The sequence below is a fragment of the Ambystoma mexicanum genome, chromosome 1p (assembly GCF_040938575.1).
Source record: "Ambystoma mexicanum isolate Mex_15411 chromosome 1p, UKY_AmexF1_1, whole genome shotgun sequence".
NCBI classification, from domain to species: Eukaryota; Metazoa; Chordata; class Amphibia; order Caudata; family Ambystomatidae; genus Ambystoma; species Ambystoma mexicanum.
The window spans coordinates 287,007,782-287,029,914 of NC_090921.1; the positions used below are offsets into that span (position 1 = coordinate 287,007,782).

Genomic DNA, 22,133 nt, shown 5'->3' on the forward strand with positions numbered 1-22,133 from the left:
GAATCTTGCATTTGGAACTCCCGTAAATGGTGACCAGGGCCTGATGGTCTGTAATAAATGTAAATGGTTTCCCTAAAAGGAACATCTGAAAGTATTCACAGGCCCATACAACGGCGAGCCCTACCTTCTCAGGCTGTGAATATCTTGTCTCCACCTCGGACAGGCTCTTGCTGGCATATGCTATCACATTCCTGGGAGATTCTCATCCTGGTTGATGCTGTGCCAGAATTCCCCCTAGGCCAGTGCGGCTGGCATCCTCGTTATTTCTGTGCACATGTTTGGATCGAAATATGCCATACGATCTGCTGAGGCAATGTTTAATTTTATCTGTGTGAATGCTTCTTCACATTGTTGCGACCATTGAAACGCTCCACCCTGCTTAGTGAGTTCTCTGAGGGGAGCGCTGGTGGTAGCAAAATCACAGAAATAACAGCCACAGTAACTAACCATTCCTAAGAACGATCTAACTTCGCTGACGTCTTTAGGAGCTGAGGTTTCTGAGATGGCAGCATCCTTGCTCGGGTCAAGGCTCATAGTCTCAAATGAGAAGAAGTGACCGTAAAACTTGTTAGACCAGAAAAGCAACCCTATAGTCGAATGATATGTATAATATGTTGGCCAGAAGCCAATCAAATCATGTGACAAACATCGCAATCCTAGAATCGTCAATGTAACCAAAGGGTGTCCATTTTGTGAAATGTCGGCCATTTGCTTTTTTCTTTCCTCTCAAAACGCTTTGCAAATGTATTCTATGCTTTAGACTCGGCTTGAACGCTGAAATACTAACACAGACAGGAATGTCAAACTGTGCAGAAATACATTGTTTTCCTCTCTCACTAAGTCCTTGAAGTCGAGCAGAAGCCGCATCTAATCAGTAGTCCAGGTGCCGGTTTGTCTTGCAAGCGCTGTTGTAAAAGGAGTTAAACATGAATTATATTCTCCTATCGGTGCTCCTTCACAGAGAGTGGTATTTTCTGCTTCAGAACTATCTAACCCTTAGCTCATGAGCCGAAACACACAGAAAACATGTAAGGAATGTTTCCCTGCTAAGAACATGATATCCTGGTTGAGCCAGAGCTCCATGTTCCCCATAACAGAAAGCTGTCTCTGCTGCCTTTGCTAAAATAACTATGTTTAGGCTGAATGAAGACTTGTCATAATTGTCATAATTGTCAATCACTGAACCCTAGCCTGTATGACATGTATGAGGGCGGGTCGAATTGCCTTAACAAAGGATATGTCTAATGTATATATATTGCTGCTTGAGTGCTGTTCGCTCCCTCTCACATCTCACGGTGTTTGGCAACACACGTTGTGAGTCAGTGAGACCCAGTCAGCCGACTGAGAATACTTTGAAATAAACCAGACTTGTTTGGAAAACGAACCTCGTGTCTGACGTGTCATTTTAGTATATGGTTATTGTGCCTTAGTTTCCATATGCTGTCTTTATGGCCTAGCAAAATACGCACTTCTCACTATTCAGAGTCAGACCAGCCTCTACTAGTGCCGAGCATACCTGTTGGAGGGCTTGATCATGTTGTACCGTGGTCGCCCCGAAGACCGTGGTCGCCCCGAAGACCAGAATGTCATCACTGTAGTTGAAACAGTTAATCACATGCAGGATTACCCTTCTCACGCGCTCCTGGAATATCTCTGCCACTGAGCAGATGCCAAAGCTAAGTCTCTTATATCGAAAGATTCCAATTGGTGTGGTAAAAGTGGTGATGTATTGAGGCTGTTTGTCTATTTGGATCTGATGATATATCCTTTATACAGATGGAGATTTGAAAAAACTCTCGCTCCATTGAGTAGGTTAATCATATTATCCAGATGCATCCCTGGATGTCTTTCGCGTCGAATGGTCTTGTTGGCTTGACTCATTTCTACCAATACACGTATCTTGTCCAGTGACCCTCTTTCCGGCACCACCACTATGGGAAATACCCATGGAGTGCTGCCATCTGGCGGTTCTATTATGTCTTTGGCCAGTAAGGTTTGTATCATCTTCTGTACAAGCGGCTGCAGATGAATTTATATCCTTCTCGGTTTGAGCCACCGCTAGTACAGATTCATCAATATTGAGTGTCACAGGGTCTCCTTTGAGGCATCCCATTCCCTCATATAGTGTCGGAACATTTGCATGACTAAGACCCCATGTTGCACTGTGTAGGTTAATGTGACAATTCTCATTTCGAGGGCAGTGTGGCAGCCCAGTAAATTGTTTCGAAAGACTTCCCCTTGTAGTACGTGAAATTCGACTTGCGCACACTTTTCCTTGTATTATAGGGTTGCGTAGAAATGTCCCGTGATTTCACACAGGCCCTCTCGTGGCCCACTGGAAGACCTTTAGGTCGTATGGCTGTAGTTTTGGGGGAGACGTCATCTTGCGGTGCTCTGGCACACACGTGATATTTAGGATGGCACCTGTGTCAATGAGAAACTTGGCTTGGTGATTTCACACTAGTAGACTGATATTGCCCTCTGGCAGAGTTGTGGTTCCTTTCCTCATGTACACGCAGTCATGCTGGTTGACCTCCCAAAGGGGAGACTGCAGTGGGGACCTTCCTGTAACTTGCCTGACATGTCTGACAAGGTCCTGCCTTGCTCCTGCAACTCTTCTTGGGCCGATACCACGTGGGCCCTACTCTGGTTTGGAGGATGGGGAGCATATGATCATCATCTTGGTGATCATCCTGGAGGTGAATTGCACATGACTGTTACGTAGTTTTCTCTGTCACATTTGGTGCACGTTTGGCCAAATGCAGGACATCTGATGCCTTCCATATGAGGAAAAGGGAGACCACATCGGAAATATCTCCCAGATGATGTAGGCCCCTTGGGTAGATGTCCGCTCACTGACATCCTCGAGTTGCTGCCACAACTTGGCACATTTGTTCCCTTTCAGGGGTCTTGGCGGTTTCAATTTGAGAGGCTTGAGTATCCGCTCTAGACTCCATCCTAGCCATTTGCAGTATGGTAGTGAGCGGTAGAGGTTCCCGGAGCAGCTTCTTCCTGAATGCCGAGCAGGGGCATCCTCCTATTATTCTTAACCTGATGGCCTCTTCGTTCATAAAATTGTGGAATTCACAGTGTGCCACCAACTTGCAAAGGCGAGTCGCAAAGGCATCCATGGACTCGCCAGCCATCTGGCATGCCATGTTGAAGGTGTGTCTGTCATGGCTGATGTTGCGTTGGGGGTCGAAGTATGCGATTAGTGCTTCTCTGAGGCCTCCGTATGTTTTAACGTCATCCGGTGGGAATGTGGGTATGAGATCTTCCACCTCATCCGCCACCAGGTTCACTAGCAGCCTCCTGGCGAATTTGTCAGGTGCATTTTCGTTGTGAGCGTGTAGGTAGTTCTCAAATCTTCTTATCCACCTTTCCCAGCATGGCACTAGGGCTTGCTGGTCGCCCATGTCAAATGGCCCTGGCTGGCAAAATGCTGCAGCGCTCACTGGCATAACAGGGGCCCTATCACCCCCCCGTGGTGCAGGGGGCCCCGCCAGAACATGGACTGGGAGGGGGCGCCACTTGAAAAAAAAAGGAAAAAAAATTCTCAACAAAAAAAAAGGGTTTCGTTTTTAATTCACTCTGCATTAATAAAGACATTATTTCTGTAACAGAAGGCTGAGAGCTTCCCCCAACCCATACATGGAAGAACCTAGGCTGGAGGGCTCCATGTCATTGGGTGGGGGGAGCCCTATGACTTCAAAAATAAATAATTTATTTTTTAAGTCACTCTGCCTTCAAAAAGAAATTATTTCCGTTATAGTTCGGTCCTTAACTGAATACTTTCTTAATGAAGTTAGAGTGACTTAAAAAAGAAACAATGGGGCTCATTCTGACCATGCCTGCCCAGAAACAACGGCGCTGGTAATCTTACCAGCACCTTTGTTTACGAACCAGCATATTACAGGTCTGACCCTGCCGGGCACAGCGGCCGCGGTAGGCAGACCCGTCACAGAAGCACCGGCACTGTTAACAACAGTGCCGGTGCTTCTGTGTCCCCAATCCCATGGAGTCCTATGGGACTCCACGGGAATGAGGATTACAGAAATTACCGGCACGTGACTTCCCGGCCGCTGTACTTAGAAGAGCCCAGTTGCACCGGGAAGTCAGGTGCTGGTCATATTTTACAGGTCTGGCAGCAACCCGCCGGTAGCACCGGCACGGTTACCGCCAGACCCATAATGACCCCCAATTTGTTTTTGAAGTAATAGGGCTCCCCTCAAACCCATGACGTGTGCGTGTGTGAGTGTATGGTGAAAGGGTGCACACAAATGTATCGGTCGCTGGGTGTGCGTGTATACGTGTACAGTGAAAGGGTGCACACTTAAATGTACGGGTGGCTGCCCGAGTGAGCCTGTATGGTAAAAGGGTGCACACTTAAATGTATGGATGGCTGTGTGTGTATATGTTGAGTGGGTGAGTGTGCTTGTGTACAGGGGCACAACAAAACCTACATTTTGGGGGCTAAGCCTTCAAATGTTGGGAGAGGAGCTAACTTCACAGGTGCTGGGGAGGGGCAAACTTATTTGTGTGGGGGCATCTAACTTCTTCACACGTTTTAATGAAACTATTCTAGTGCAGCTTCAATGTTACAAGCAGTTAACTCTCTCCTTTAAGTCTCCTATTCCCTCTTTACCCTTCCAATCACTTCCCTGGCATGCAAGTACTAGACCCACATCTCTAAAAGAATTGGCATTTGAATGCAGGTACTAACAGTGAAATGCTTTATGTTGGTAATTGCTGGGCCCTTATTAACAGCCGAGTCCAGGTGCCGTTTAACATCTGTGTCCTGTTCTGTCCGGCCAGCCAGATCGGGTCAACATAGCCCAAAATGTCAGGGGGGGGAGTTCTGAAGTCTAGTCAACTCAATGCTGTTGTGCCACTACTTGTGTTTAATGCCTTGATTACTCCTAGCCCTATTCTTCCTCTTCCCAGTACCTATGTGTGAGGCAGTACTTGTGTACTCTGCCTCATACACAAGTATTGGGATGAGGTAGAGGTACATGGAGATAATGCCTGATTTACCTACCTGTAATCTTCATTACTCCTAGTCCCTCTCTTCCTCATCCCAGTACTTATCTATGAGGCAAGGCGCCGCATACGTAAGCTCTGGGACAAGGAAGAGGAAAGTGGAGGTACTTCTGGGCAAAGGAGCTGATTTTGGAGGTTGAGGTAGGGGGTGAGAGGGAGAGGGGATGTGTGGGGGCGGGATTGTGCGATAAATCATAATGGTTGTCCACGTCCAGGCTAAGCAGGCATGATATGTGGTATTAGTAGCTAGAGAGGCATTTTGGTGCAGCCAGTCTAGTCATTCCTCAGTTTGGTATGACTTTCTTTTAACTGGGAATTTCTGATAAAGCAGTCCTGCTAAGTGTAATTACCTGGCTAGATTGGCATTTGGGTGCAGCCAGTCTAGCCATTTCTTATGGGGCATTGTATATTTTTCTGGGCATCTGTGATAAAATTATATGATAAAAGTCATTTATAACGTGCCTGTACACAAGTGTTTCTATGCGTGACAAGACAAGGGAGGGAAGATTGAGGGAGGACAAGACAAATGATCTCACTAGGCCATGTGTCATTGTGAGAACGAGAGGTGCAAGAGGAAAGGGAGGGGGGAAGTGCAAGGGAGAGGGGAGGGAAAACCAGGGCTGCAATGCTCTGAGTAAGTGCAGCCAGAGCAGCACGGCTATGGGTAGTGCAAAGAGATCAAGAGACTGTAGGGTTACAGTTACAGCCCCTAAGTGCATGGTAGGCACAGAGACAGTGCAAGGGTGACCGATCAAGAAAGAGCCTGGACTCAGAGAGACTCTGAGGGTATCCAAGCAACCGGTCGGTACAGCAGACAGGCAGGTCAGCAGAGGACGGTGAGAAAGAAGGCAGAGGAGAAAAGGAAGGTTTTGAGCTGCTTCCGAAACTTCAGATGGTCCAGCTGAAGTTTAAAGAGGCAGGGAGGCCATTCCAGAGGGAGGCACCAGCAGAGAAGAGAGATCTACCCCCCACTCTCTGCCTGGAGAAGCGTCTAACCCTTAGAGAGTTAGAGGTAGCTGAGCGAAGGGCTTGAGAAGGAAGGTATTTTGGAAGAGAGCGTTGGATGTAGTGCGGGCCCCGGCCCCAGAAAGCCTTGTGGACAATCCAAAGGGTCTTAAACTTGATCCTTGCAGCCATTGGGAGCCAGTGGAGAGATTCCAGGCCTGGAGAGATATGATCCCTGGGCTTGAGGCCAAGGATAAGTCTTGCAGCCCTGTTCTGAATTAGTTGCAGATGACGGAGAGTAGAGGAAGGCATAATGAGATAGAGGCTTTTGCAGTAGTCCAGCCCAGAGAGAACCAGGGCTCTGGAGACAGTGAGCTTCTGGTGGAAAGTGAGAAAGGGAAGAGTCACTTTGAGGAGGAGCAGCTGGTAGTGGAACTTCCTGGTGACATCCGAGATGTGAGGAGAGAAAGAGAGAGTGGCATAGAAGATGACACCAAGGTTTTTGCCTCGCAGGAAGGTGAAGGAAGAGGGCCCAAAGCGGCCGGCCAAAGCGAGAGAGGGAAAGCTGGTGCCAGCGTCCCAATGAGAAGGATCTCCGTCTTACTGGCATTAAGGCAGAGATCGTTGGAGGCACACCAATCCTGAATCATGGATAGACAGTCAGGAATGAGCGAGAGAGGAGAGGAGGCTAAGGGGAGCCTGAAGGAAAGCTGAGCTGTTCGCATAACACTGAAAGTTAGAGGAAAAGGTAGAGATCAGGTGGGCAAAAGGGGTCAAGTAGAGGTTGAAAAACCAGGGTGAGAGTATAGAGCCCTGGGGAACACCACAGGTAGAGAGAGGTGGCAGAGAGATTGGAACCAGGTTGGAGCTGGGAGGCGGGGAGGGGAGAGTGGTCCAAGAGGAAGGAGGTCAGTCACTCCAGGGCCTGATTCATGATGCCCAGGTTCTCACGGAGTCGATTGATCAGGATGGCGTTGTTGACTGTGTCGAAAGCAGAGGAAAGAAGGAGGGTGAAGACAGATGGAATGCTGGAATCAAGGTTAGAGGGCAGATCTTCACGGGTGTTCAGGAGAGCAGTTTCCATGCCTCTGGCAGCTCTGAAGCCAGACTGATGGTCATGGAGACAACCAGCAGATTCAGTGTGGAGAGTAAACTGGGAGATGGCAAGATTTTCCAACAGTTTTCCCAAGAAAGGGGTGATGGCGATTGGGCAATAGTTTGCCGGGCAGGTAGAATCAGCAGGCGGCTTCTTGAGGAGTGGGTGCACAAGGGAGTGCTTAAGGGAAGAGGGGAACGTTCCAGTGGCTAAAGAGTGATTATAGAAATCATCCAAGGCTGGAGCGAGGGTGTCAATATGGTCCTTGATGGTTCGGGAGGAGCAGGGGAGCATCTGTTTGGATGACGCTTTCATAGATCGGACTTGTCTAGAAACCTTGTCAGGTGTTGTCAGAGAGAAAGAGGGAAAAGGAGAGGGAGAGTTAGAGATGGCCAAAGGGGGCCGAGAGAGGAAGAGGAGATGGAGGACGGGATGCCTGAGATTTAGCGGAGAAGTGGGAGGCCAGAGCCATACAGAGGGCCTTGGAGGGAACAGGAGAGGTAGAGACCATAACAGTATTGACCAGTTCCTTGCAGATTTTAAAGAGTTTGGCCATGTTGGTAGAGGCCGCGGAGACGCACGCTTTAATGTGTACTCTCTTCTTGATGAGTGTCATTGCTGTGACTGGCATTTTGGTGCAACCAGTCTAGGTATGTCTAAATGTGGTCTGGCCTGCTTTACTGTAATGTTATTACGTGTCTACACTGGTCTACATTGTGCAGCCAGTTGGACATGTTTTCATTGTGGCATGGCATTTTTAATAGCAAAGCATTAATGCTCATGTGTACTGTTGGTGACTTACATGTATAGGGTTGGTGTTCCCCTACAAAACAATTGCAAACACTGTGGCTTTATAGCCAATTTTTCTCAGAAAGTGTGCTGTATCAAAACACATATTTATATCTTTCTCCTAGTGCAGTGTGCAGCATACCCCTTCAGCAGCACGTTTGTGTATATTGAGCTAGCGTGACATTCTAGGCCGGCCCAGAGTGTGGCGCGACCCGTGTTATGTTGCTGAGTTGGGGGGGGGGCCCTCAGCATGGCTCGCAGAGGGGGGCCCATAATTTGTGTTACGCCACTGGCTGCGCTGCACACATCTTCCTCTGCTGGCTAACCTTACGACATCTCGGCAGCGGGGGAATCTCGTCACACTCAGGGGCAAGTGGTGTACTGCTTGGCTCCTGACACTCCCTCCGCTTGATGGGGCACTGCTTGTGGGAATGGCCGTCCTTATTGGGAGAGAAATCCAATCCTCTTCGCCAGTGTCTGCTCCTTCAGGAGTTTCATACAAGGGAACAACAGTGGACACAGTGCAAGTAGCGTATCTACACATGTGCCACAGCGTGGCAAGAAACACAGGAGCCGTTATGGGGAGATACTGCCTTAATTTCCCGCCACAGCGAACTGCCTTCCCGCGCAGGCTTTCCAAAGGAACGCTCACACCTCGCGGAATCCCATTGGATCCCAGAGCTTCCTGGCTCCCTTAACCGTCTCCTCTCCGGGACACTACAGTCCCCCATTTTTGTTTTTGTTTTTTTTTTGTTTAGGACTCGAGCCCTGTCTTCAGCACTGTATGACGCTGTGGTGTTCTCTTCCTTTGCTCACATGTGTCCTTTTTGCAGCAATTGAGCTAATACAGAGGTGCAGTAGGGCAGCAATTTCAGTCAAAATGCGGATTAAATCTAAAGTGATGTAGAACTTTTCCAAACGCATGTACTACCTGTGTTCTCATTACTCACGCATACTTTGGTAGCTGGGATATCTAGCGTAAGTTTGCTTTCGACTTCTAGCGCCCCCTAGCAGGTGGAAGACTGTACTCCACTCGTGGTCTGTTCAGTGAAAAGGCTCTGGCGACGTGGCACTGTTGCAGTGTAGCAGGCCTCTCACTGCAGCTCCTCAGCAGAGGTTACGCACAATACTCACTGCCATTTCGTGTGCAAGGGCAATTGCTCGTAGGTACCTCAACGATAACAAGAAATAGGTGTTATGAGGCGCTGCCGGGATACTGCGTGCGTAAAACTCGGCCATGAAAGGAACAACGCAGGGGTGAATCCGATCAAAATGGTCCAATGTCTGACCTTGTCCCTACAAACTCCCCCCCACCCCCACCCTTTTATTCTCTGTCACTCTGCATGAGTGAGAGGGGTTTCTCCCTTCTGTCCAAATGCTTTACTGCTCATGACACTGGCTCATTGCACGCCAGCCAAGGTCAAGGCATGGCACCAAGCAGCAATGCGCTGACACCGAGCAGAACATCCGGACAAAATGTGAGGCACGAGAGGGGCGGGGTTTAAATTGTGGGGGCGTATTCTAAAGCTCAACCCCGGGAATCATTTCTGAGCACTGGCACTTATCCGCTATGACTTTTTGGGATTATGATAGGTGTTTTGCTAGCATTATTTTAACTCTCCGTCAGTTGAAGCTACACAGCAAGCAACAGTGTCTGCATCATGGGCCGGCTCATTGTTCTTCATGGGCCTGATGAGCTACGCTAGTGCTGCTCTGCTGCTTATCCATTCTCATGAATGCCGCAGGGTGACTGCAATGCTGCACACTGCTCCCCTGAGTCTGCGTGACATTGGTGCTGCACCTGTGACAACCAGCAGCACTGCTGCAGCAGGGTGTGTGGCTCAGGGATGTGGCGCGGTGCAGCAACCAGGCAGTAGCAGTACCAGGGACAACTACCTAGTTCAGCAGGCAAATATGCGCACACTTGCAACAGAAGCGATGGGATCCTGTATCTCACCGCTCGCTCGCGCAGATCACAGTCAACACTGGGACTTGGCTCTCATTTATCAGGAACATCTGACTAAAGTAGCTAATTCCATTGCCTCGCTGAGGACTGGGCCATTGCCTAGCAGCTGGTATTCTACTAAACTGCATGGGTTAAAGGTGAAGAAGAGCAAATGCTTTAATATTTGGGTTAAGACAGGATCTGCAGAAGATGGAGAAATGTATACCAAAGCAACTAAAGACTATACATTGGCCATTGTTAAGGCAAACAAAAAAGTCAGAGTATAATCTGAGGATTTTGAACACTGGGTCGGACATGCAAGAACTCTTTAAATTCATTAAATAACTGGAAACCCTACCCCAGGGAGTCTGTCAGGGATAAGGCGTGGGGTACCTCCTTCCAAGAGGCCATGTTTGACAAGATGTATAAGTTCATTAATGTTATTCGGAGCATTATCAATGTGGTTAGCCCGTCTACCACTGTTGAGGTTTCTGAAACTCTCCCATCTGCTTCTGTGGGCGAATTACAGATATCATTCCATTTCGCACCTGTTTCTGAGGCAGAAATGACACACCTCATCTCTCAGCGGAAACCAACAATTTGCAAGGGAGATGATTGTCCTGCGTTACTGGTTAAGGCTTGTTCGCCCTCCTTAGTTTCATCCATAGCTACATTTGTAAATCTATCTTTTGCGGGGGGAGGGGGGCCGGCTCCAGAATGCATTAAGCATTCCTGGATTACTCCACTGTGGAAAAAGCCTGCTCTGGACCCCCTTATTCCATCCAATTACAGGCCCATTACAAACGTGCAATTTCTGCTCAAGATATTTGACCGGGTTGCATATTTGCAAGTCCTGGGACATCTGACTAGTAACAATATATTGAGCAAAAGGCGATAACGCTTTAGGCCCGCCCACGGGGCGGAGACAGCCTTATTGGGCTTGAAATCAAACATGTTACAATGCAGAGACAGTGGGCATGCGCCGCTGCTGATACTACTAGACCTCTCCGCTGCATTTGACCTATTAACTCTTGGGTATTCTGTATATTGTGTAAAAATCACAATGCACTGCCAAATGTATACTCCGTGTCTCTTCGATCCACCATTAGCAATTATGTAAACTTCGTGAAATGCTTTCCTGTAAATTATTTACATTTATAACTATGCCTTGTACCTTGTAACTACCTATGTAAAAAATGCACCCAGATGCCTACGGGCTCGGGGTGCTATACAAATAAATAAAATACAAATGCAAATAGTGGACTACACCTTTCTGACTGAGTGGCACTGTCAGGTTGCAGCCTTCTCAACTCCAGCTGCGGGCCGGATTAAATCTTTCCTGGGTATGTTGTGGAGAAGCAGCAGCACACCCAGTGAAGATTCATTTTGGAATTCTGCAGGGGTCTTGCGATACCGGTCTCCCTGTATAACATCTTTACTCTGCCACTGTTTCAACTACTAGAGGAGAAGGGAATTACATTGACCAACTACGCTGATGGTACCCAGTGCGTAATCCCCTTCTCTGGGACCTATGAAAGGGACCTGGAGGACATAAACAGGGTGTATTCCCCGATTCAAGCTTGGATGGTAAAGAATGGACTAGCGTTGAATGATGAAACAACAGAGCTTATGATTGCAGGTGCGGCTTGCAGGTTACGTAAGCTTGGTCCTGAGTACCAGCACTTTGTCATAGCCGGTTGTAAGATAGCCACTGAACCTAAAGTTAAAACGCCAGGGGTTTACTTTGACCAATTCTTGAACATGAGGGCGCAGGTAACTAACCTTGTTTCAACCTCAGCGTGTTACATGAAACTACATAGATACACCCATTTCTCACCAAAAAGAACTGTGCCACCATTGCTAGGGCCATTGTGAGCACTAAACCTGTCTATTGTGGCGGTCTTCTCGAGGGCATTGGTAAGGTAGAATGTACCAGGCTAGAGGCCATACTAAGCAGTGCAGTAAGAGCAGTGGAGGGGCTGAGTGGGCGAGAACATGTTTCACAATCACTGGCTCCCAATTGATGCTAGGATCTCGCACCGGCTGTTGACTATTACCCACAAAGGCCTGTTTGATCCGAGTCCGGAGTACCTGGTGGAAAGTCTCTCAAGGCTCCTATTCGGAGGGCCTTGAGATCTAATGACGCAAACCTCTTACTTGTCCCAAGGACTACATTGTCACTGGTGAGCAGAGGAACAGCATTTCCTGCGGCACCAACATTGTGGAGCCCTTTGCCTCTGGACTTAAGGACCATTCTCCCCCTGCGACCCTTTAAATGGAGGTTGAAAACATATATTTTCTCCTAAGACTGCATTGCTGCTGTCGGACTTAACACTGGATTAGTTTGATTGATATTTGACCGTCACTATGTGTTATGTTTTTTTTGTGTGCTGTTTGTACTTGTTGGGTGTTAGCACCCTTATGCATATGGGCTTGGTTGGGTTGGTGCTACACAATAATAATTAAATAAAATAAAAAAAATGCCAGTTCATGTGTCAGTGATACAGCTGGCACATGCCAGACATAGGCCTGTCTTTGCTGCACCTCTGAAGGCTGAGGCACTTAGTGGGCATATGCCAGGCCTTGTTGATTTATGTCCTTCCCCCTTTGTCTTCCAGTATGCAGCGGGCAAGGGGTGTTCTGAAATGCAGGGGTGTCATAGGCCGCAGACTCACTGGGCCTCATCACGGCCTTGACGGTATCCCTGCAGGAATTGCGCCGGGAATCCTGCCAACGCAAATAGCGTTACCGCAACTCGGTCTGGCGCTATTAGCGCAGGATCCCGAGTTGCAGTAAGGCTGTTACTCCCCATTTTCTGTAGAGTCCATAGGACTCTATGGCGCAGTAACGGCGCGATTAGTGCCAGGTGCAATTAGCACTGTGCTAATAGCGCCGAAAATGGGCAGAAATGGGAGGTTTTTACCTCCAGAAACCTCCCACTTTCTGTCCAAACTCGGAATTGCGTGGAGTAGTAATGCAGTGGTAATAACGTTACAGCCGCATGTTTACTGCTCCGGCCAACACCTGATGAGGCCGACTGAATCTTAAACGCGTGCTTACACATTTTAAGAAAGAGTGATAGCCCCACTGCAGAGGAATGAACATGGTTCAAATAACCTATTTTATGAGCTTTATCCCACTCAGGAGGGTCTACAGCCACACTTTAGCTCACTGCACCTCTGTGAAAGGTACAATGAGCTAAACAGTGGTTGAAGACCGTCCTGCGTGTCGAACCTCCCAGAGAACAGGTTATTTGAACCGTCTTCGTACTCAACATGCTAACATGTGACTGCAATCATTGCTGCACAGTACGCAGGGCAGAGGACACCCGACACAGTGGGGACACCAGGATAGCCACCATACAGCATGACCACCACAAGGGCAAGACTAGGGCAAAATCCACTGCTGATGGCTGATTTATAGAAGATCTTGCTGCACTGTTTGACTGGCAAATTCATCATTAATTTAAGGTCACCAAAGGGGAAGGGCAGCTGGTCATCATGGTTTGCCTGTCTGATGGCTAAATTGAGTGGGAGAGTTTGTATGGACTACCTAGAACTAGTAGTAACCCAGTTAGTCAGTTGTTAGCCTGGTAGTCGGTTTTCTGTGGGGTCCCGCAAGTGGTCACAGGATGAGTGGTGGACATACACTATTACATCTACAATCTTGTTCAAGTATGGAAATGTGTTATGTAACAAAATCGCTGTATATATAAGAAATGGTGTTAACAGTGTTTCGGGGTACTTGTGAACTCTACCAAGTACACCTGTGTTACTAGATTTTATAAACCTTTGGGGTTGCTATTTGTGCGAGGCCATTGTGTTGGAGCAGTTTTTCCAATGGGACAGTGTTGGTTCTTTGGTCTTGCCTTATGGAAAGCTACACAGGCCCTACAAGTATTTCATGGCGGCTTGAGTCCACCATATGGAAGTAATTCACAATAAATTGCACAACTAACTATTGCACTATATATTGTGCCCCTTTTTTAGCAAAGCCCGCCCCCTCCCCCCGTCTGGTTTCAGGTCTTCTAGAGGCACAGAACTCCTGTGAAGGCCTGTTCTCTAACCTGAGCTCAAACGCTCCCTCCATTCTGATCATCCTTGTCTTCCGCCTTTACAGCCAACCACTCCATACTCCTACTGTCTCCATGATACCCTAGGCATCATAAAGGGCACTGCCGTGGCTGACTTTCCCTTTAAACAGACACGCTAATGTGCAAATGGGTCCTTCTTTCCTGCGCCTCAATCTACTTGTGGCGTCCCTCAGGGATCCATCCTATTGCCATGTCTCTTCAACATACCTGACCTACCTGATCATCATCTCACCGAATTTTGAGTATTATACAGACACAAAGCTCTCCTTGAAGCTGCCAAACTTCTACCTCGTGCCTGATTGCTATTCAGGCATGGTGCTGTCAGTGATAACTGCCTTAATGCCAGACGGAATTCCTCAGTGGGGCACCTGCTCCTAGATTGCCCCCACTCCCTGGTCAGTCCCGTTGTGTCCCCTCACCCACTCGTGAGGCAAAAACACTTGGGATCATCTTTGACTCCTCTCCTTCTCCTCACACATCACAGACCATGCCAAGAACTCCACTTTTAGCTCCATCCTCGGGCATTCTACCTTTCCTCACATTGCCCCCCCCGCCCCCAAATGTCTGCAGAGCTTTGGTTCTCTCAGCTGGACTACTGCACCAGCCTCTTCCTCACCTGCCTCTTTCCTCCCTTCGCCCCTTTCAACTAATCCGAAATAGGGACGGCAAGACTTATCCTTGGCCTGCAGCTCTCCAGCCCTTATTTATCTCCACTGGTCCCGATGACAACAGGGAGCAAATTCAAAGACCCTTTGCGTCATCCACAGTCTGGGGCTTTGGACCGCTCTACATCCAGCTTTTGCATGGTAGGATTGTCACAAGGCCAATGTAAGTTTCTCATGTCTCACCTCCCACTTGTCTTGTGGCACCTGGAAACGCTTATGTAAAGGTGCCATACAAATAATAAAGGTGCCACACAAATAATAAAGACTTCTGAAGGGCTTTGACAGCTGTCCATGGGCTCATTTAAGACTAGTTGCGGTACTTGGATACATACTGTATCTTACACAATAGGCAATGGCGTAGGAAAGGGGACTGGCTCAGGTCACGCCATGCTACTAGGTGTCACGACGCATTTTTCTGAAGTCAACTAATGGCTCAGTAAAATCTCTCAATTTAGATGGTCTCAGACTCCACTTAATATAAGGCTGTACCCCAAGAGTATATGGTAGCGTAGACTGAGCAGCCAGGCTTATCTTGGGAGGGCTGTAGAATCAGTACAAAGAAATTGAAGTACACAGATGGTCCAAAGAAACACTGACACTGTATTGTAAAAATAGTTATTTAAATACAAGTAGACAAGAGAATTAATAAAGGTTCACTGCCACAAGCCATTATATGTTGTCCCTGTAACATTAATTTAACATTTATGTTAAAGCCCTTAAATGACTCATCCACTGCCTCCCGGCCGTACCATATCCAAACTCCCAGCAGACACATTTAGATAGAAAGTCTGTAAGAGGAGACCACAACACCAGCTCCAGCACCCAAGGAGGAGAATAGACACCCAACCTACATTAATCAATCCATCAGAATTATAACACCTACAGAACTCGCTAGAATAGAATGGCGAGCACATCGCACCAACTAAAACCCAAACCACAGCACTCACTCCATCAGAATTAGAACACTTACAGAGCGCGTTAGAACAGTGCAAGGAGCACCTCACACAAACCTAAAACCCTGCCAGGGGCAACCCCTTCACCCATCCTGATGAGATTGGGAGGATTAGCGAGCGCCACACTCGGACGGAGTTCTAAATGTTAACATGTTAAACATCATATAACCCACTAACAAAAAACTCAGCATTTCTAAAGACTTATCTCACTCAAAAATCTCACACAACCATCTCTTGCACAACAACCCGCACGCACTTCACAACACCGCAACAACACATAAGACGCACCAACAGCACACGAGAACTGACATCAATCTGATACTCGCACCAAAGCTCAGCACCTGGTGTATACCGAGTAGAAGCTTCCAACAGAACACCACTCCTCACTATCCTACTCCCGCTTCACCTACTAACCCATCCCACCTTCTCGCTTGCAGATCCGCCAGAGCGCCTGGGGACCAACTCCGTTGGTGACGGTGCGCGGTTCAAATACCTTTGACATTTAACATTTCACTGAAGATGTCGTTTGTTCATCAGTTTACTTTAAGAAGAAAGCACTTTCATTGCGGTCAGATGGCGAACATGTTGCTATTGATAACTATGGCCTCAGTGGAGAATAGAAATTGAGATGTGTTTAATGAAGCAGTTCATCTTATGATGTCTCATTACAAGACACCCTAATTATGTTATGTTGATTGGCATTTTCATATTTGGGCCCCTGCACTTATTCTTTTTACACATTAGACGCCAGAGAGGGGCTATTGGGGCCTTCGCATAGAGTGGGAGCTGGTGGGTCAGGTACACTGACTCCAAGCTAAAATATTCTGGGGTACATTATGTGGGAAATTCCAATGGATTAACATCTAATGTCTCAAAACCTGGCGGAGCCTAGGGCCTGTGAAGCTAGGCCAAAGCCCTGCAGTAGTCCTGCCTTATAATGCCGGTAAGATAGCTCAGCGGGTTGAGTGCTCGCTGCTGCCATCTGAGCGTGATCTGCAGGTCGCAGGTTTGAATCCCGACAAAGGTCAACTCAGCCTTTCATCCCTCTGAGGTCGAGAAATGAGTACCAACTTCGGTTGGGTGATATTGTATGTAAATATGAGCTCTGTAAAGCGCTTTGGATTAAGGCGCTATTGAAATAACACATCATTATCATTATCATAATGAGGTCACGCTGAGCGCGACTTCTACCAGTTAGGTCAGCCTCTTGGCCAGAGGCGTAGGCAGGGTAGGACCTGAGTGGGTAAGGCCCTTTCAAAATCTCTAAATGCCTACTCAGCAGCGCTGTGTGGGCATTTAGAGGTGTTGATGGCACTGCGGTGGAACCAACTACATTAGCTACAGGCCCCATTTGTTAGACATTCCTGGCCACGCCTCTGCGCTACATTCCATCGGAGAGAGCAGGGAGTGGAGTTAGGTGGAGCAGAGAGGCTTAGGAGCCCAATCTGACATGCTGGCAACTGCAGATTTGAAAGTACCCGTTGTCGGTGTGTTCCAGGTGAGTGAGACACTTGGGGTTTGTGTTGCAGTATCGGCCCCGGGTGTGATGCGCCTTTGCATACAAACGACAACCATCCTACAATCACGCGCATGGGATGGAAGGAGGGAGCGGAAGGTGATTGGCTAGTGGTGGGCACTAAATAAGCTGCAGCTAGGATTGACTCAGCTGATGGACGGCATGGAAGGGATGCGAGTCAAGACTGAGCTGGTTCATGAGAAGTGGAGTTGGCCACTGAGATTGACACCTGTGGTGGAGATTCCCAATGTCTATGCATGGCTCAGTGTGTCCTGTGTTCCTCCAGGTGTCCTTGTTGCTACTGTCCTTTGCTGTATCGGATTTGTCAGCATCTTTCATCACTGCAGGTGTGTGTTCTTCTAGTTCCCATTGAATGGTCTGCATCAGGTATGTATGATGGCTTCCCCTTTCATGAGAATCTGGGTGTTTGTTACAGGTGTGGGCTGGTTATTGACTGGTGGGCCACCTGTGAGGCGTGTGATACCCCAATCCCCATTGGGGGAACCAGCACTGCACTCTTCCTTCCTGAAAACAGGGGCGGATCTAGCCTCAAAACATTGGGGGGCTGCAGGTCACTTTTAAAAAAGCAGCTCACCAGTGAGAGCATGAGCAATCACCTTCTGCCCCTCCAGGTGCCTGCATACCCGCTATCAATGTTGTCTTTCCATTACCCACTCTGGCCTTGGCAACCCTCATGCATACGCTGTCTCTCTGCTCCCTAATGTCTTGAAGGAAATAAGAGAAGAAAAATGAATCCTAGGGGTCAGTGTGGGTGAGTTACTTGCGATAAAACGGTGCAGCTTCTCCAGCTGAGGGTGCGAGTGCAGGTCCCAGCCTTGCAAGCAAGCCTGAATTGCATCCCACCACAACTGTAAACTGCTGCAGTAGGCGCACTCTCTTGCTACCAGGGGTGAGGATCTTGACAGGCTATCGCTGTAGGGCCCTTCCCCACCTGCACCCTGTGCTGAGCGTTACGTCAGAGGGCTGCTTTCTGCCTTCAACTTCCGCAATGTGGGAGGGCTTAAGCCCTCTCAAGCCAATGACTGGCTATGACACTATGGGCCTCATTACGACCCAGGCGGTAAGTTACCGCCTGGGTCGTACCTTTACCACCATGGCGTAAACTACGTTTACGCCATGGTGGTTGGCGGACTTACCGCCCCATTCCGAGGTTGGCGGGGCGGTAAGTCCCCAATCCCCATTTACCCTTCCCCATTCTCATTTTTGCCCCATAGGGCATAATGGGAGTGGGGAAGGCGTTAATTACGCCACCGTAAATTACGGTGGCGTAATTAACATCAAGGTCCCTTAGCGCCATGGATTTTAACACCTGCTAAAAGCAGGTGTTAAAACCTCCATGGCGCTAAGGGACCTCGGAATCAGGCGGTAAGGGTTGGCGCTGTTTACGCCGCCGTAAACCCCTTACCGCCTGAGTCGTAAGACTACCACACTGAGATGTGTGTCGCGCGCATCTACAATGAGAAGCCTATTAAACACCTCCTCTGGGAGACCATGGCGCAATCCTATCCCCCACGAAAGGGCCCGAATGCTATCCCCTTTCACTCGATGCCTATTACGCCATGGCCTCCTGATGAGCCTATCGCATTGCGCTTCACAGTAAGCGACGGGCGAACCCCACACTGCGGGGCTTAGAGCCTCCTACACAGCATTCCTCCCCCCTAGACTATCGCACAGGTCGTCGCCTCCTTCGCACCGTAACTGCTCCCTGACGGTTCCCGCCGCCGCCTGTCATGGCGGCGTCAGCCAGTTAAGCTCTTAGCCTCGTCTTCTTGACAGAGATGAATGGAGCGCTTCCCGAGCCCCCTCCGGGAGCGATCCTACACCTGACAGAGGAGAACCACGCGCTTTCAGCTCCGTCAGCCACTATTAGGCCTCATTGCAGCTAATTGGAGCTTCATTATGGCCTTCTCCGGGCCCTGCCTGACAGACTCCGTCAGCAGCAGCAGCAGGTCTCGCGCGTTCTGCAGGCCAGGCGGGAGGCGCGGGTAGGAGAGGCTGCACAATGCAACCAGTTAGCCGTTCAGAAGAGGGCTTGGTCTGAGGAGGGTCAATGAGTTGCTGGGAGTGACTGAGGGGCTTCTGTAAGCAGGGCCGGCCTTAGGGCAGGGCCGCCCGGGCAATCGTCCAGGGTGCCTTTAGCCTTCCCACCACGTCAGTTCAGGGGAGTCTTTCAAGGTCTCCCCCAAGCTGGCATGGTTGGAGAAGGTGCAGCAGGTGCCCTATTGATATTGAATGTGCCCCGCTCTCAGGAGCAGAGCGCCTTAAATAACAATACGGCAGTGATGTTTTCGCATTGGTGCAGTATTGAAAAATATGACACCCTCACCCCACATGACCAGGGCATGCGGGGTGAGGTGGCCACATTTTTGTTTTGCCGCCTGGGGCGCTGCCGCGGATGAGGCCTGTCCTGTGTGTTCGTTTTGGAAACACTGAATCAGGAGCTCTGGAAGGTAATGCTGAATAATCGACAATGTGTTATCCAGAATGGCGCTCTGCGATTACCAAATTCCCGAGCAAGCAATTGGACTAACGAAGCAGATTCATAGTTTAATCAACATCATACATTGAAAACCAACTCTCTTGATGGAGAGGCCAGCCCTTCTTCTAGACCCTAAATAGATAACGCTCTGAGGCCTTTGGGTGTGAGGCACTATATAAATAACAGATATGTACCTGGTTTCGCGGACCACCAGCGTCACGTAGGACACCCAAACCCGTTTGTGGGTGCAGTATTGCAGCCAGATGCTAAATGTTGTACCCCGTGAACAGTTCACTAACTTAGAGAGCCACCTTATCTGCCAAGTTGTAACCATTTCGCGACGCCTACTCCTTGAGACTGCACGTCAAGTTGCTTATCAGCCTTGAAGACGAGCTCCAGGCTGCTTTCCAACGTGGACCCTCCAGCCAGTGCACTATGTGCTTTAATATCCAGGCACAGTCACCCTAATGTGACGCTCCCAGTGAACCTCCACGGACCCCGTACAATTGACCCAGGGGCTCTGGATCCATTCCATATCAGAGGTGCCTACCACCAACTCGGCCCCCGACCTTGACCTGGCAACACCATTCTGCGCCTCCACTTGCACAGTTCTGGATGCCCACACACCCATCTCTCCTCACTGGAAGCACGAACAGTGAGTCCTCTGACTTTTTCTGGCCCAAGAAGAAGGCTACTTACTATACTGCCGAAACGTCCGCAACACACTAAACCCAGAGTTGTTATGGGTAGTTGTCATGTTGTGTTGCCCTTTGAATTGCTAACATTATTCCTAGACGTAGACCGAATATAAGGTCAGACTACAGCCGGGCATAAGAGACCAAGATATACTGTCTCTTTTACTCACACTTTCACAGTGTGTTTGTTCCTTTTCTTTTCATTGACATGGGGCATTGTACTTTTTAGATAGTGTTCACGTGCACAAATTACTAACCCACACCCCAGGTCACAAATACTATTGGCCAGTGAATGTCTAATTATGTACATGATTTTCGGACATTATGGTTTGTAGGTTTGTAATGTAAAAATTATGCAATGTAACCTTTTAACTACTGCATAAAAAAAGTAAACAAACAGCTTACAATAACAAGCTAAATGAAAAATTGAAAAATTAAAAAAAAATTTTGTTGTATATACTGTTAGAGTTTTGTGTTTAGTACCAGCTATCATGTTATTTTGCTTAAATGGTTGCCTAGAATGACATGTGCTCCCATTTGGGTTAATAAAAATTAGTGTACTTTTAACTAGTTACGTACACCCCTTAGACTTACAGAGGGGATGACAACCCCCTTGTTACAGTTACAAGTTGTAACCCGAGCCTTGAGTTACACCACACAACTGTCAACTTTTGAAAACCAAATGAAGGTCATGCAGGCCCTTGGAACTTGTCTTGGAGAGTCCGGGAGTTTTCTCCTTCCAGAGATTCACATTTTTAAAGCAGACTTGCTTAACTACACATGTGTTTGAACACTTTACAATTTAGAAGGAAACGTGGTAGTTCTCATGCGTGTAATTTTAGGAGGGGACGGGGTGTTTGTCCCCCCCCCAAACTTTCATGGCACACCCTTTTGTCACCATTTATTTGGCTGGGGCACCTTTTCCTCAGATGCCATGTCCCCCCGAACATTTTCAGAAAAGTTACTCCACTGGTAGTTCTGCACGAATTTTTGGGTAAATCCAGCAGCAAAAATAAATTAACAATAACACCAGATGCGCGAGGCGTCCCGTTCATTCTTACAGAAACATTGCTCTTAGCACTGCGGATTGTCAATCCGGAAACCCAAGGTACTGAGAGCAATGTTTTTGTAAGAATGAACGGGACGCCTCGTGTCCTGTTCATTCCTACAAAATACTTACGTAAGATGGCCGCCATCGAGCTGGAAGATGATGGTCCAAGCTAAGCCCCTTTCCATTTCCATGGTGGCCAGCGGGGGCACCACCTCCACTGAAGGAATCAGATAAGTGGGCCCGGGGGTGGGAGGGAATGGGAAAATAGAGGGGAAGAGAAGAGAGTGTGGTGGGAAGATGGCTGTAAGGGGAAGCGGCCGTCAGATTGCTCAGAAGGCGGGCTGAGATCGTAGTCAACCCTGCAATCTAAACAACCCGATTGATCGCATCCCCCACCCCAGGTGCTAATGCATTGTAATACACATTTGGCAAACAATATTGATGATGAATTTATAGAATGGCATGACCACTGTGTAAGTGGGAACATGCACAGGTTGTGATATATCATTGAAATTCTAAGTCCGCGAGGACGTTGAGTGAGTGAGTGAGGATGAGTGGGAGTGGCCAGATGCCTGACTGGTTACTCTGCTATTGTAGTGTAATGAGGAAAGGACTGCAGCGAGACAGCCGTGGAACACAGTCTTTGTTTAGGTATCATTAAAGAGCTGCTTAGTAGCAGGTTACAGCTTTCTAACTTGTGTTTTCGTTTTTCAGCTCATTCAGGGCAAAAGATTCACATAACTATTAGTGTAATGTAGATCTATAAGTGAGAATAAACATTTGGATGGCAGTACATACAAATGAGTAAACATAAAAGAAGGTTGTTTAATGGACATGTTTAAAGT

The 22,133-nt window shown here is 48.3% G+C and overlaps 1 protein-coding gene across 1 annotated transcript in view; it reads right to left on the minus strand.

Annotated features, from left to right (window-relative positions):
- The window catches only part of EFNA2 (ephrin A2), a 566,627-nt gene that overhangs the window by 268,178 nt on the left and 276,316 nt on the right, over positions 1–22,133 (minus strand). The gene's annotated exons all lie outside the window — the stretch shown is intronic.